The following is an 18,097-nucleotide window of genomic DNA, read 5'->3' as shown; positions in this document are numbered from 1 at the left end:
TAAACATAGCAAATGTTTTGAAAAATATTTGTTTCTGTTTATAAGCTTAGTTAATAAAACATTTCAGATGTTTTAAACAGCATTTATAAATTTAATATATTTAATTTCATTTTGTACTACTTTAATTACCTGGCTTTAAAAGATAAACATTCCCAAGTACTAAAAAAATTGTGTAAATCTAACAAAATAAACTTACACATATAACGAATATGTTCTAACATTATAATGTAGTAAAGTGCAAACTCCAAATCCTAAAATATAAACTACTCAGTCATGGATTTTAAGTTGTCACTCAAATAGGTCAAATTTTCTTAATCATTACAACCACATTATGTCACCATATGTGCAGATTCCCTTTTAAAACAAAAATAATAATACTCTGGTCTTGATTCTCTACTCCTTTTAATCTTAATTTTATATCTTACTGGGATTAAAAAATAAGTGTTTATTTAAGAAGACGGTTACTGAGGTTATTTAAAATACATTCTCATCTGGGTCGTATGAACTGGCTAAAACCAGTTTGTTATTTTTGGTAAATGTCTGTTGTCACTTTTTGTCACCAGGATATAATGCAAATAAGTGTCAGACTAGATTCTACCTGCCACACCAATGTCTTTTAGTGAGCAATCACATCACAGTAATGGTATCTGCTCTGTAAGTCTCTTGAAGTCATATTCTTCCTGTTCTTTTTCAACAGCCTCTTATAGCAAGGCTTACCTAAGCAAATTCACTAATATTCTTGTATCAAGATTTGGCCAATCATCTATTGGAGACAGGCAACCAAGAATACTCAGAACCAGCATGTGGACAGAAGGTAATTTCAAGATCCAGCCCAGGGTGCTATATCTAAATGTATAGGTTACAGGGCTCTGGATTTTCAGTGAGCCAAATGTGGGGAAATGTCCCTATAAGATTCTAAACAATCTAAACAATACTCTAAACAGCTCTATACATATCCTGAGTATCACTAATTTTTGCCAATGAGAGGTCTATTTCTTACATGCATTATGTGAATTCTCAAAACCCCAGCTATTGCTAAGGGCTAAACACAGTTGAAGTGCATTTAGTAGCCACCCAAAGAACGTGAACTTTCCAATTAAATGCTGAATAACCATATTTGAAATGTAATTTTTTTAATTTTTTTAAATATGTAGTTTTAAGTTTATTTATTATTTTGAGAGAGACAAAGACAGCAAGAGTAGGGGAGGGCCAGAGAGAGAGAGGGAGAGAGAATCCTAAGCAGGCTCTGCACTGTCAGCACAGAGCCTGGTGTGGTGCTTGAACCCATGAAGATGGGAGACCATGACCTGAGCTGCAACCAAGAATTGGACACTTAACCCATCGAGCCACCCAGGCATCCCTGAAATGTAAATTTCTCCTTTAGACAACTGGCCTCTCCTAGATGTAGACTTAAACTAACATAAATTTGCATTACACTGGTTATATTCAACAATTTAAAATAAATTATAAATGTACATACAGTGGTGAAAGAAGCATATTCATTAAGGAAGACAATTACCATCCTAGTTGATTGAGTTTATATACATTCTAGCCATGAAGCTGACTGGATTCTTTTCAGTCACTAAAATGGGCTATACTGAACTTTGTAGTTGCTATCTCGATGACTCTATAAATCAAAGTAGATACATAACCTTGTTTTTTGGATTCATACTATATACCAACCAACCATTGAATTTTGCACCCACCTCTTCAATCTCTCCTTCCTGTGGATTTTCACGTCAGCACAAAAGCACCACATTCATCCATATCCTCAGGCTAAATAGTTATGAGTTATTCTGTTTCCTCTGTTTCTCTTTTTCATCCCTCCCATCCTACCCATCACCAAGTTCTGTTGCCTCTGCCTGTAGAACAGATCCTAAATCACCCATCCAAGTCACCATGACCTCTGAGCAGTACGATTTCAACATCCTGGCTTTGCTGCTTCCCCCTTGCCCCTTTATCATCCATTCTTCATGCAATGTTTGGTTAAAACTGAAATTAGATGTTTCTCCTCTGCCCAAAATCCTCTAAAAATTTTTACCACACATAAAATAAAATCCAAAGTCCTTACCTCATCTTATAAAATAGGACCTTTGCAGATTATCTGACCTCATCTTCTAGCCCTTTCCTTACCCAGCTGGAGAGCGTATATTTTCCTTAAACTTAGCTGATTTCTGCCACAGGGCCTTTGCCCTAGCTCATCCCTCTGAACAGAGCACCATTTCCTCTTATTGTAGGAAAATTGATTCTTTTGGGATTAGAATTTCAATGTAAGTTTACCTCCTTAGATAAATATCTCCTGCTCATCTAAAATAGACCCTAGTCACTTTTTATCATTTCACACTATTTTAATTCTGTCCATTGCGGTTATCAATATTTACCTTTTGTATGGTCACCATGTTTATTCTCTAATAATACGTGCAAATGATGTTTATTTTGTTCACTACCACATTGCCAGGGCATGTGGGATGTGCTGGGCACTCAGTGCACATTTTTGAAAGCATAATCATTCAGAATGTAATCCAGGTCTCAAGATGTCTATTGACAGTCTCTGTTGTGTATCCTATAAGCACCTCATTATTTAACTACTTAATTGCTTTCTTCTGTGGCCCTTGTGACAAAGACCATCAATCATCTGTCAATGCAATTTTTTTTTGGATGTCCTCATAGGTTATGGGGCCCAGAAAAGGTTACTCAGAGGCTACATTTGCTTTAGTATTTTATGTTTGCTCGAGTCTGCACATTCAATTATTACATGTATTAATATGGCAATTTTAACTGCTTATGTTTATTTTAACTACTTACACTATATTTAAATATCTACATTAAATTTCTTTTAAAGGTACTTCATCTTACTAACAAAATCTTCCCAGGTACTTAATCAATTCTTGTAAATCTAGTAAATAAAACTTACATATATGCTAAATCTTACATTCTTGGCAGTTCCAGAATTGTTTATGAAACTAGTAAAATTATCATTTAAAACCCAAAATCTGGGGCATCTGGGTGGCTCAGTAGGTTAAGTATCCAACTCTTGATTTTGGCTCAGGTCATGATCTCAGACTCAGGACATGATCTCATGGCTGTGAGATCGAGCCCTGTGTTGGGCTCTTTGCTGGGCATCGAGCCTGTGTAAGATTCTCTCTCCCTCTCCCTCTCCCTCTCCCTCTGCCCCTTCCCTGCTTGCACGCATGTGTGCTCTCTAAATAAATAGATAAAAATTTAAAAATAAATAAAACCCAAAATCTAAGTCAACTATCACTTACACATTTTATGTTAAGAATTACAAAATTAAAGAAGAAAACTTCCCTGAAACCTCAAAAATCTAACAGGCATAGATATTTTTCCTTCACACAAAAATACCAATTTACAGATTTTATTTACTTCATAATTTTGAATCATAATCCAAGTCTTCCTGGGGTTGAGAATATAATTATGTAATGCCATACCGTTTTGAGGTTACCACCCCAAGCAATTTTTAGGGTTCACTTCTCAGTTGGCTGAGGTTGCATGCCAATAAGCAGTCTGGGCTGGAGGTGAGATCTTACGCTGCAGATGTGCAAGGTGAACTTTTCTTTTTATGCCACCGTATGTCAGTCCAAGCTTTCAAGGTGTGATGTTAGTGCCCTCCAGACGGGGCAGGCTTGACGTCGATTCCTTGGATTCTACTTACACATTATCTGGTCTTCACATGCGATGAATTTGCAACACCCTCACAAGATTTGTAGCTAATTTTCTTCTCTGAATAACTTGGATTGTTTCCTTGCCTTCTTAGATATTTGTCATCTGATTGGATCCTGCATATATTTTAAATATTTTTCTCACTCTCTTTCTGCAATCTCAAGATCACTTTTCATCCACCTTTCCCATAACTTCCATCATGATTTTATCATTGATCTCAAATTCATTCTATCCTTCTCATTATCACTTCCATTGCCTTAGCGCAGGTCGTGATTTTTTTTTTCTCACTTGGACTCTTGTTCTTCTCCACAACTATTCAGTCCCACTTAGTATGCCACACATTTGTCAGAGCAAATTTTCTTAAATGCAAATCTGCTCATATTCTGCTTAAGGTTTTTTTTTTTTTTCATAGTTGTGGGTAACCTTCAGTATTAAGTTTAAAGTTCTTAGCATGGCATTTTCATCCATCCATTTATTTTCCATCCATTTGCTATCCATCAAAGAGATAGCTCCTATTCACTGCTGGATATTATCTCTATCTTATTTTATCTTTAAAACCTATTATCTCTATCTTATTTCTATCTACAAAACCTTATTTATCCTTAAGTTCTATTCCCCTAGTCTCCCTACCACTCTGCCTTCAGAAAGATAGACCTATGTCCACTTCCTCAAATCTGCTATGATGTCTCCTATCTTGGTTTTCCTCCAGAAGTTCCTTCTTTCCAGAATTCCCCTTCTTCCTTAGTCACTGGACAATGTTATACTCCTTTCTCAAAGTTCAACTCAAGTAACACTTTCTGTACAGTGTCTTCCGTGACTTGATTCTTCATTTGGGATGAGTTACAACTTTTCTCTGCTTCCATGGACATATTTTAGCATTAATTACAGCGTTGTAACTCATGATTTTGTTATCCATGTCTTCACATTCATGGAGTTTTTATCTCTATGTCTCAAATGCATAGAAAAAATTAAGCATTGTAAAAACTTTTAATATAGGTGAATTAAATAAATAAATAAATAAGTGAATAAAACATGCCCATCTTTCAGATTGATTGTGTTTGGTCCCCAAGCCACTCCTAGGGATTATCTCTGCTACTTGACAGTTCAAGAAGCTCATCTTCAGCCATGGTGTCAGCTTGGGTCTAAATCGCTCATTCGAACAAGCAATACGTAGTCTGCAAAATCCTGATGGAAAAGTTGTATTTCTTGAAAGCATTTAACATAAGGACCTAAGGTGGGAGACTTCTTCCTTCTTTATCATTCATACACATTCATATCCCCAAAAGAAGGTAATCATTTAGGTAATGCTTTTAAAAGCAATGGTATGCTTTTAAAAGGAATTTGAGGGGTGGCTGGGTGGCTTAGTTCGTTAAGTGTCAGACTTTGGCTCAGGTCATGATCTCACAGTTTGTGAGTTCGAGCCCCACGTCAGGCTGTGTGCTGACAGCTCGGAGCCTGGAGCCTGCCTTCGATCCTCTATTTCCCTCTCTCTCTGCCCCTCCACCACTTGTGTGCTCTCTCTCTCTTTCTCAAAAATAAATATTAAAAAAAATTTTTTAATAAAATTAAAAAACAAAACAGAATATGTTCATGATAGAAAATTTGGGGAAACGGGAGCCTGGGTGGCTCAGTCATTAAGCGTCCAACTTTAGCTCAGGTCATGATCTTGTGGTTTGTGAGTTTGAGCCACGTGTCGGGCTCTGTGCTGACAGCTCAGAACCTGTAGCCTGCTTTGGATTCTGTGTCTCCCTCTCTCTCTGATCCTACCCCACTCACGCTCTGTCTTTCTCAAAAACAAATACACTTTTTTTAAAAAAGTAATTTTATTATCCCAATATGCATACCTAGATACTGTATTTTAGCTTTGTCCATTTTTTTTTTAACTTTGATATATCTTTTAAATGTCTTTTCATCTCTAGGCTCCTCTAATATCCCTTTTATTTGCTGGTCACTTATCTGTTGAAGAATTAAGGCCATGCGACATGCAGAATTTCATACTTTCTGGATTTTTCTGATTTTGTATTCTCGGTGAGGCTCTGTGCATTTTTGTGTCTTTGATATTTCCTGAAAATGGAAGCTGGATCCAAAGGCTTGATCCGACTCCTATTTGGTCTCTTTGGCAAGACTGTAGGTGGCTTTATGTTCTCTCACCAGGAAACACATTATTTTTGGTTGCCTCCCTTTTGGACATGTCAACAGCCATTGATTCACAGGGCCTATGTCCATTAATTCATTAGACATTGCAATTCTTTTTCATTTATTTGTTTGTTTTCATTTACTGGAATAGTTTCATAAAGAGACACTTCCCTCCTTTACAACGGGCTATCCAGTGATACCATTCATATAAGAAATGCATAATAAATGCTTGATTTTTTTCCTTCATTTTCTAGTTTTCAGAACAGATAGTTGATTCTTGTTATCCTTTGAAAATGACCAATTAGTTAATCTTTAAAAAAAAATATTGCTCGTGGAATGGCCACTGTTTCTGGCCAAAAATACTGTTTTTTAAAGATCCAAGTGCTAAGACTACTGGATAGGGTTAGGATTGGGATAAACTGCTTTCCTCTACCCCAAATTACTTTAGGTAACTGACAATTGGTTGAAAATTTTACACTTCATTTGTGTCTTCTTTTAAAATATGAATGCATTTAGCAACACCATGCCCCACACATCTGTCTTCACAGTCATTTCCAACCTGTGCAGGTCAGAGGCTATCAGGTTGAGAGTGAATTTAATGAATAACATAGCCCAGGGTTATCTCAGAGGCTGTCTTAAAACTTGCAGAGCTGTGCTCCTGAGTAAATTTTTTCTGGAAGCCTTGGGGCAATCCCTCCTCAACAAGAACCCTAATATAAATTTGAATTAAAGCAAACATATACCATGCAAAAGAAAGCGAGTGTTTAGCGTATCACTTCAGGAACACAAACAAACATGACAGAATGAACAATTCTTTCCACAATCATTTCACAATTTATATGGTTTTTACTAAATAAATCTGTTTTAAAGAAATCAAATTTCTCATTTGGAAGAAATGTAACTTCTCATTTCTTATACAACTGTTATATCCTCGAGGGAAATATAAATATCCAAATGAGAATCCTTTTTTTTAGTAACAGCGGGTACATCGACTTGGGTCATATTGATTCTCAATTAGATGTTGAGATCAGTTGTTGAATGAATACTAGTAGCTATGATTTATTAAGTTCCTATGAGGTGCTTGCTATTGTATACATGTTTTGTTTTGTTTTATGTCTGTTATTCTCACCGTAACCCTGAAATGTATGTAGTCATTTCTCCCTTTTATGGATTAGAAAATGGAGGATGGTGTATTTGAAGAAATATAGCTAGGAATTTTGGATCTGAGAATTCATTCTGGGGCTCTTGGGTTTCAGAGTCCCTGTGTTTTGTTTTGTTTTGTTTTGTTTTGTTTTGTTTTAAATCTACTTTATCACACAGCTAGCCAGGCTTTGACTACACAAACAGATGAAATTTCATCTCCTTTCATGAGTAGAACATGAATGGTCTTTGTATACAATTTGTTATTAATGTCTCTTCTACCTCCTTTGTACCTTGATAGGAATAAAAAAATAGCTGTCGCATTTCAACAGATTATGAGAGGAATAGATCTTAAATTCTAAGTGGCTAAATAACTTCAAATTAAAAACAGGTCACAAACGTTATCAAGTAGACAGTCGTGCATCTGTTAAATACTGGGCGCTGCAGGAGCTACAAAACGAAGAAGGCACGACTCCTACTCTTTAAGCACAAGATAACCTAGTGAAGAATACATGTGGACATAAATAACACAAGGTGTTTCCTTGCTGTCAGAAACCCGAGGTAAAAATTGTCGTGCAGAGGCTAACTGTGTGGATTAAAAGGATGCTTATGCTGACGTTGTGGGGAGGGGTGGGGAGGGGTGGGTGGCCTGTGAAGGATCTTGACTGGATAGACATGGGTGATTTGAGGCTGGGATAGGAGTGTGGGTGAAGGGAGCAAGGTCTCTCCCCTTGGAAGGAATGAGCCATTCAGAGCGTTCAGAGAGGGCCTTAGTTGCAGAGTTGCGCCAGGGAGGAAGATGGTCACAACTGCAGGTGCCAGAGCCTGCGTTGCACCCCTTACTTGGCGCCACCCCTCAAATTTTGGCCTCTTCTTCCATCTCACTCTCAGCAGATACACTTGACCAAATTTAGACAGAAAAAAAGCAGTCTATATTTTAGTATGACACAAACAAACCTACCTGTATGTGTTTAGTGGCTCCTTCCTCCCAGGGCGGTAGAACAGTTGTTTCTTGTAAGACTAATTCCTCTGCCTGCTTTAAATTCACTTTCCTCTCCTCCCCACCCCCAATCCTCACACCACTTTTCTCTCTTTTGCTTTCAACCTCCCTCTCTCAGCTGGATTCTTCTCAGCCCAATTCTTCCCTATTTACTCTCTCCAAATAAAAATGAAAGCTTCACTAGCTTCTTGATCCCTGTCCAGCTCCACCCTCCTGCTCTGCCCTTCAGAACCAAATTACTGGAAACCATTGTCTACAAATCTGTCTTGATGTCCTCATACTCAGTCCTCTCATCTGTGGCTTCCTCAAACATCTCTCCACTGAAATGACTCCACTGAAATGAAATTAAGAGCACTGATGACTTCACTGTTGCTAAGCCCTGTTGATGTTTTTCATTCCCATCTGTACTAGTCAAGGTAGTTAATGCAAACTTGCACAACAGACAAACCTTTAAATATCAGTGGCATAACATAATAAATGTTCCTTTCTCAGTCATGTACAGTCTGATGCTGGTCAGATAGCCCCTTCTGTCCTATAGCTATGCCATATGGACTGTGTAACTGTGTGAAACTTTAGTGGCTTAAAACAATGTCAGTATTTATTTTGTTCATGGGTCTGCAATTTGGACAGGGACTTAGGGATGTAGTTTTTCTCTGTTCCACTCAGCATCTGCAGGAATAGCTCCAAGGCCAAGGCTAAGGGAGGTTGGTGCTGGCTGTGGCTGGGAGCTCAGTGGGGCTTTGCTGGGACGCCTACACGTGGTCCACATGGTTGCTGGACCTCCTCACAGCATCCTCACAGCATGATGTCTTGGGCAGGCATGGCAAGAAAGTGCAAGGCACAGCTGAATGCTCTTTCCTGACCTACTGCTAGGAGTCATGCAGTATCACTTCCACTGAACTCCATATATATATATATATATATATATATATATATATATTATATATGTAGAGAAAGAGAGAGAGAGGGAGAGACAGACAGAATGGGAAGAGAGAGCAAGTCAGTGAGGAGAAGAGAGAGAGAAGCGGGGCTCATGAACCATGAGATCATGACCTGAGCTGAAGTCAGATGCTTAATGTGACTGAGCCACCCAAGCACCCCACTGCACTGCCTGTAGAAGTGAGTCACTGAGGCTGGCTGCCGCGACTGACTTGACTCCTTTGCAGCATCGATGCATTAACTCTTGCTTCCTTGGATGGAACTTTCTCTTTCCTTCTTTTTTATGACCCACATTCTCCTAGCTCTACTTGTATTTTTTTTTCCTTAGGACAAAACCTCAAATCCACGATGTGGTCTGGACCCACACACTTTTTCACGCTTCTCTCGCACTGTGTTCTCCTTTGATTTTTCTGTTCCAGCTACATGAGCTGTATTTAGTCTTTCACCTAGACACATCCCTAGCTGTTTTCTCTTCCTGAAATGCTTCCCTTAGCTCTTGTGTGTATTCTACAGGTAGTTTTTCTTGACCTTCAAAATTAGTTCAAATCTATCTATTATATACTCTCTAATACAAGCATATCTGTCTTTCTTCAAAGCATTTATATCAGTTATCAATCTTGATTAATTTCTTATTTATGTCAATCTTCATCTTTATAATATAAGCTCCATGAAAGGGGCCTACCTGTTTCGCTCACCAAATTATCCATACTGTCTACTTAGCACAGTGCCTAGCATATAATAAATATTTGTTGAATAAATGAATATATCACTCAGCCTAGGAATCTTGGGTAGCAAGAAATATAGTCCAACTTTTATCAATAGTTCTTAAATTTGGAAAAGTGTATGTGTGCACATGCACGTGTGTGTGTGTGTGTGTGTGTGTGTGTGCGTGTGTGTATCTGTCCTGACATTTACTGTTCAGGGTCAGATATGCTTACCATCCTGCAGTGAACAGAGCAGTGTTGTACGATGAAGAATTACCTGACACCACACACAAATAGTTCCCCTTTCTTACTTTGAGAAATCATAAACCAATGGTTTGACTGAACTTCTAAGCAGGCCTTCTGTATGAGAACAAGCAAATATTAAAATCTGATGGAGATAAACGGAAGTGTTGTGGCATTGAGTGTCTTCACCCCATCTTCTCTATACTGTAGACAGAATGCCAGATTCCTGGGTCTCCACTTAAGAGCATGAATATAGTAGGAAGTTGTGGCTGTTTGGCCTTGCAGACTATGCAGATCTGTGTACCTCCAGCAAGTAAGTCCACTAAGCCTCTGAAATTTAATAGAGTTGCCTTTGTGTACTGGCAAGGGGACAAGTTCAATGGCTCCAAGCATCAGTGCTGTACCTGTGAGTGCAGCAACAGACACACAGCAGATTAACTCTCTTAAATTTGGTTACTGTGACTGAAATGACAAAACAGGATGAAAACTTGACATGATCAAAATGCTTATGGAAGAACTTAAATGCATATTACTAAGTGAGAGAAGCTAATCTGAGCAGGCTACATACTATTTGCTTCCAACTATACTACATTCTGAAAAAGGCAAAGCTATGGAGACAGTAAAAAGATCAGTGGTTGCCAGAGGTGCAAAGAGAGATGAATAGGCAGAGCACAGAGGGTTTTTGTGGCAGGGAAAATATTTTGTATGATATTATGTATCATAATATTATATGTATGATATTGTAGGTATAATATCTTTATATTATAATGATGGATATATGTCATTGTATATTTATCCAAACCCACTGAATGTATGACATATAGGGCGAACCCTTAGGTAACCTATGGACTTTATATGATCTAGTGGATCCTTGGTAACAAATGTACCACTCTGATGAGTGATGTTGACAATAGGAGAGGCTATACATGTGAGGGGCAGGCAGGGCATATAGGGAAAATCTCTGTACCTTCCTTTCAACTTCGATGTAGACCTAAAATTTCCCTTAAAAAAAGATAGGCTTTAAAAGAAATTTTAGGACATTATCCAGTGTAATAAGATGAAGTTAAATACTGGCTAACATTTTTCCCGCCCCTGGGAGTTAACCCTAAGGATTACAGTGGAGATAATGTCTGTATTCGTTATCTCTTGCTGCATAACAAATTGCCCAAAAACTAGTGGCTTAAAATGAAATATTTACTATCTCTCAGTTTCTTTATCACCAAAATGAGACTGCCGTACTAATTAAAAATGACTAAAAAATTTTGGAACCACACTGAAATGCTCAGAAGGTAGCCCACTGAGAGTAGGTTTCCATAGAGCTGACTTGGTGCAAGTTCCTGGCACATTAAAACCCCAGTAAGTTGAGATGCTTCAAGCAAGCAAGGTATAGAACCATCCTTCTTACAATAAATAACATTATGGCTGTGAAGGTAATGGTAACCATCCAAGTAAAGATACACCCTTAGTGTCAGAGGCTAAATTTTCCGCATTAATAAATATTCATAAGTCTCAGCTGTGCTGCGTTTCTCTTGACCAGAGTTGTGAGCCCTAGGTAAATTACAGGGCTGTGTGTGCGGGCTCCTGGATCATAGGAACAATTGCAAAGCATGAAGCACCATAGTGAGCTTCTAATGACTGTTATCATCCTGGTTAAATCAGGAAGGAAGTAGAGGAAAATGAACATCCAAATGTTACTCATCAAAAAAATAATTGTGTGTTGTTTTGCAGCAGAAGATGTACAGAAGACAGATGACAAGTTCAAGAGCAGGAGAAAGTGAGGTTTGATTTGAATGTCTCTCTGGGATGGATACTTGTTTAAAAATATTCATGTGTTTGTATAGGTGGAATTGAGAGAGCTCTTTCAGAATCTAGCAACCAACCCATTTCCTTGTTATTCTTTCAAAACTTCAGTGTGAGATTTAAAATTTTTTTTTGGTCTCTTCTGTAAAGCAGAACCTTTATTTTTTTTTTAATTTTTTTTTCAATGTTTATTTATTTTTTTGGGACAGAGAGAGACAGAGCATGAACGGGGGAGGGGCAGAGAGAGAGGGAGACACAGAATCGGAAACAGGCTCCAGGCTCCGAGCCATCAGCCCAGAGCCTGACGCGGGGCTCGAACTCCCGGACCGCGAGATCGTGACCTGGCTGAAGTCGGACGCTTAACCGACTGTGCCACCCAGGCGCCCCAAAGCAGAACCTTTAAAATTATATCACGTTTGATTTTTTGCAATAAATTGCAAACACTAGAGGCACCTAGGTGGCTCAGTCAGTTGAGCGTCTGATTTCAGCTCAGGTCATGATCTCGCAGTTCATGGGTTCAAGCCCCGCGTCAGGCTCTGTGCTGACAGCCCGGAGCCTGGAGCCTGCTTCAGATTCTCTGTCTCCTTCTCTCTCTGCCCCTCCCCTGATCATGTTCTGTCTCTCAAAAATAAATAAACATTGAAAAAAAATTTTTTTTAAATTGCAAACACCAGATTAATCAGAGCTTTCATGTCTTATGTAGGCCTTTTAAAAAATGTGGGCAATTTTCTAATGATATTATTTAGATTTTGATAAGCCTTCCACATTTCAGCTCATGCATATTTATTCAAGCATTAAAAATATATAAAGAGTGAAAGCAGCCTTAAGCCATTTTCTTTAGTGTCTTAACTCATACAGAGTCCCAGGGTGATGGCTGGAATCCTGACACCATGAGACATGTGTGGCAGAGGGGACGTGACCTGGGTTTTTAGAGTCAGATAGACCTTAGAGCTGAAATCTTTGATTTCCTCTCTGTGTGAACTTGGAAGGTGATGGTATTTCTTTGAAGATGCAGTTCTCCATCTACAGAGCGGGTACAACCCTTCACGCTTGTGTGGGATCCAATGTTATACATGAGATGCCTGTTTTGTCTCCTCCTATTATGTGCTTTAAAAGTTTGCATAAATATGTAGAACAAAAGGATGAAAAAACTCTAAACCTAAATGCTTGACGCTTCTACAGTTTTATATATTATACTATACATGAAAGGGTATGCTTGGTTTTTTTTTGTTTTTTTTTTTAATTTTTTTTTTTCACCGTTTTTTTATTTTTGGGACAGAGAGAGACAGAGCATGAACGGGGGAGGGGCAGAGAGAGAGGAAGACACAGGATCGGAAACAGGCTCCAGGCTCCGAGCCATCAGCCCAGAGCCCGACGCGGGGCTCGAACTCCCGGACCGCGAGATCGTGACCTGGCTGAAGTCGGACGCTTAACCGACTGCGCCACCCAGGCGCCCCTTGTTTTGTTTTTAATGTAAGTTCTTGCAAATTAATATACCATTCTTTCTTTTTTATTGAGGTGTAATTAACATACAACATTAAATAAGTCTCATGTGTACTACATAATGATTCGATAGTTGTATATTTTGTAAAATGATCACCACTGTAAGTCTAGTTAACATCTATCACCACACATAGTTACAGACTTTTTTTCTTTTGATGAGAACTTTAAGATGTAAACTCTCTTAGCAATTTTCAAATATGCAATATAGTATTATTAACTATAATCTTCATTCTGTACATTCCATCTCCATGACTTAAGTATTTTATAACTGGAAATTTGAACGTTTGACCCCCTTCACCCATTTTGCCCAACTCTACCTTTGGCAACCACCAATCTGCTCTCTAAGACATCATTATTTCTAAGTTTGAATAGTACGTCACATTTAATTATGCTAAGTCTCTAGAAAAAATTGTATACATGTAGGACTTAATATATAAGGTATATAAAAAGTGTTAGGGAGAGCATGTAAATGGTTATGAATATAAGAGACTGGCTTTAATTACATTACAGTAAGTTATAATTACAAATACAATTAATTCAACAAAATTTCTTTTGAAAATCTGTGTATCATGCATTGCCCTAAGTATGGTAGATAAAATGGTGAATAATATACGCAATATTTATTCTCATGAAACCTGCATTTCACAAACAGGAACTTGTAAGGTTATCGGGAAAACTACAACTAGAAATTGCAAAATCCTGAAATTGATAAAATATGATCAGTTAAATTTTATTCTGAAGAAATAACTCGGTTCACTTCTTGGAGAAAGACAGTGTAAAGTGAAGTAAGGCAGAGTTAAGGTAGAACTGATTAAGTCCTGCATTACTGCATACCTGTTAGCATAGTCTTAGGCTATGCTGATCATTCATTTCAGAAAATGATACCTACTAAACACTGGGTTGTGCTAAGCAAGGGTAAGAAAAGTAAAATACACTAATCTTCTCTAGAGGATCTTATAGTCTGGTATAGGGTTAAGATAATTACTAAAGACAGTATATGATATGTGATATATCCCACAGAAGAGGGATAAACAAACTAATAATAAAACAACAGAGCAGGAGTTTAAAAGAAGGGAGAGATTCAATTTTCTGTAACCGGGAATGACTTGCTGGAGAGGAGAGGCAAATGCGAGAGATCCTGAAGGATGGGTAGGGGTTATTCATGGAGAGATGATGGTAGAATTCCAGGGTCCAGTTAGAGAAGAGAAAGAGCTTTACCAAGGTCTTCAATTAGTTGGAGAGCATATATTTAAAATGTTCCACGTTCCGATCAATCTGACTGCCCACTTTAATCACCAAAATATTCGGGACCTCACATCTTAAAAGGAAAGTGGACGAAATAGAATCTATTCCAAGGATGATGAGGGAGTCTGAAATGCCATTTGAGGAAGGGTTGGCAGAGTTGTAAACTTACCCTGAAAGAAGAAGCCTAGGGGACACAATGGGAACAGAATTTAAATATGCAGAGGAGTGTCTCATGGAACTGGGCAGAACTAGAGTCAAAAGGTGGAGGGAGTTTACAGCTGGCAAGTCTTAACTGTCTGTGGAGATGTTTCAATAAATCTGGATGATCTTTGGCTAGAACAGTTGTTCCTCACTGGATTGCAGGTGAATTAGATGAAGCCCAAGGCCCTTCCGACATCAATTTCCTGTTCTGACATCAATAATCCTATTTGCAATTGTGATTTTATTACTTAAAAATATATTTGGAGTTACTTGCAGAAAGATGAACATAGTCATGCCATATTTAAGTGCAGAGAAAATCTTTTTGAGTGGGTACCATTTCGTTTGCTTTCCAGCACAGTTACCCTCTGTGTACCTGCTGCTTCTGAATCAGTGTGGGCTGGTGATGGTGACCCCATTTCAGCTCCACAGGTGATGCACATGATCCAGACTTAAGACAGTCAGACTATCCAATTGCCCTGGCTACCGTGATTGCCGTAGTGGGGAGAACATGATCCATTCAGGACAAACCTATTTAACGAGTGTCAGTAGTATTTCTGGGAAAGGTCATCTATCTTCCATGCTGAATATAATGCTGAGAATATATAGAGCATGGAGCTGCCATCATTATCCATCATATGAAGCCCATGACAGAAGCCACACACGGGAGGTCAGAACCAAGTGATGGAAACTCTGTCCCGGTGATATCATTTGAATCTTCAAATTCATCTTAAAGCCAAACAGAGGTAACTCTGGACTTTTCAGGTTATGTAAAGTAAGGATTTCATTTTTGTAAACCTGTTGCAAAACCCGGTGCTCTCGCTTGCAACTCTGGGGTCCTAACTAATGCAGAGCTAGTGGTGCGACAATTTAAATATGGATAAATAAAGCTTAGCGTATCTACTTGATAGTTTGAGGGTAGTCACTAAAAGTTATTCTTAGGAAGACTGTGTAACCACATGGAAAGAGACAGGATACAAAGTGCAGTCAATCCTCATAGCTGGTGGATTTCTTATTTACAAGTATGCCTACTTCCTAAAACTTATTTGTAGTCCCCAAATCAATACCTGCTGCTCTTTTGCAGTCACTCATGGCCACGTGCAGAGCGGAGAACAACTTGAGTCACCAAATGCACACATTCCCAGATGAGGTTGAACAAGATGATGCTCTTTCTTCTTGCTTCGGCCCTCCTGCTTTAAACAAGTGTTCTTTTTGAGGTCTATTAGTGACATGGATTCTGCATTTTGGTGCTTTCTCTTGGTGGTTTTACTGTTTCGAATGGCCCCTAAGTGTGTCGCTGAAGTGCTGCCTCGTGTTCCTAAGCACACGAAGGCTGTGATATACCTTATGGAGAAAATAAATATGTTAGACAAACTTGGTTCAGGTATGAGTTACAGTGCTCTTGGCTGTGAGTCCAGCGTTAATGAATCAACAATATATATTAAATAAGGTATCTTTAAACAGACACACACATAAAACATGGTTATGTATGACTGGTTGATGAAAGTGTTGTGATGGAGGCTCATAAGAACCTAACCTGTATTTCCCCTAGGACTATGGTTTAGTATTTGCTAGTTTGGTGTTTGCTACAACTTAATTGAGCATAATTACCAGCAATAATTGGATATGTGTAAAAAGTACACTCAAAAGGAAAAAGATTGGGAAAAAAGATGAATTGAAATAACAGCGGTTGTTGTTAGAGTGACGGGAATGTAAATTGTTTTAATCTTTTCCCTAATTTTCAAATGTTTAAAAATAAGATAACAGCACAATGGTGCTATTGTACATTTAAAAAATACCACCGAAATCAAGAAAACCAACAAAACAACCCAAAAATCACGTCAGGCATTCTATTCAGAGCCAGTTTAAAGCCATATATTAAAATTAGTTCATTAATTTAAGATCCCACTTGATTTAAACATATAACCCCCCCCCCCAACAACACACACATAATAAAATCTTTGGTATAACTCACTTTGATTTTCCACTTAAATCACCCAATTTGGCTCTTAATGATTTTTTTTCTCCCAAATCAAATTATATCTAAGAATTGTGTCAAAGCTCTAAATGTATAGATTGTAATAATCAGAGCATTGGAGCATTGGAAAGGATGATGGGATTTATTTCATCTAACTTCCCATTCAATATAAATTTTCTGTTTATACTATCCCCAAAGGAAAAGCATACAATTTTTAAAATGTTTTTTATAAAAAAAATATACTGCCAAATAATCTTTTTGGTCAGTTATAACTGTTAGGAATATTTCTTGTATTTATCCATATTCCCATCATAATCTATCCTTCTCAACTACAGAAGGTAAATCAATTCCTTTTTATACAATACAGCTCTTTAAATCTTGTAAGAGAGCCATAATGTTACTCCTATGGCTTTTTTCCCCCCTGGGTTAAATATCCCCAGGAACTTTCTTCATTTTTCCTAAGAGTATTTCTCTAAATCCTTTGTTGTCCTGCTCACTCCCCTCTCCTTGATCTCCACCTTATTAATGCCCTCTTTCTTTCTTTCTTTCTTTCTTTTTTCTTTCTTTATTTTTTAGTTTTATTTATTCTGAGAGAGGGATAGAGAGCAAGTGGGGGGAGGGACAGACAGAGAGGGAGACAGAATTCCAAGCAGGCTCTGTGCTGTCAGCACAGAGCCCCACTGAGGGCTTGATCTCGCCAACTGTGAGATCATGACCTGAGCCGAAATCAAGAGTCGGACACTCAATCAACTGAGTCACCCAGGTGCCCCATGCCTTTCTTGACTTGATGAAATCAGGACTGAGGAAAACGCAGGATTTGCATACCACCGCTGCCACTGCACTGGGCAATTTTCAACAGAGGAAATCCAAAGTGGGACTGAGAGAGTACACCTTCTGGAATGAGTACACTCCCTCACAAAGTGACCACTGCAAAGGGATAACACTCCTTGTGATGGATAACAATATATATACTAAGGTAAGAATCAATTTATAGGCACATTTCACGTTTCTTGTATTTTAAGTATTTCATCTCTCTATTTGCTAGTTCTTTCTCTGGTTTTCACCAATAATAAGTTCAAACAAATTATTTCATTTTGGTCCCACTCAACCTTTTTATGTTTAGGTTCTGCTCTGTCCACTTTTATGGAAGTTGCAGATTTCTTTAACGATGGTGTTTACATAAGCTGTAATTAAAACTTTTTCAAATTCTTAGAAGTACTTTTGCCACAGTACATACTAAGAATTTTTTGTTCTGGGTTTTTTACCCTTTGTTTTCATACCATATTTTTATTTCACACACATAGCGCCAATGTTTTCATCTGTTCAAACTGGCGATGATATAAGGCACTTTTTAATTCTTCTGAATAATAAAATTCTCAGTGAATTCAATTCTCACTGAATAATAAAAACAATCAATTATAGGGTACTGGATGATACAGAGGAGTATGCATAGATTTTTGTTGTTGTTAATTATGCTCTAAAAAACTTTGTGCATTCAGCTAGTCCTGGTGGTAAAATTATATATTTTAG

Source organism: Prionailurus bengalensis, chromosome B1, assembly GCF_016509475.1.
Source record: "Prionailurus bengalensis isolate Pbe53 chromosome B1, Fcat_Pben_1.1_paternal_pri, whole genome shotgun sequence".
Lineage (NCBI taxonomy): Eukaryota > Metazoa > Chordata > Mammalia > Carnivora > Felidae > Prionailurus > Prionailurus bengalensis.
The sequence above is the reverse complement of the archived record's forward strand: the minus strand, read 5'-3'. Positions refer to the sequence as shown.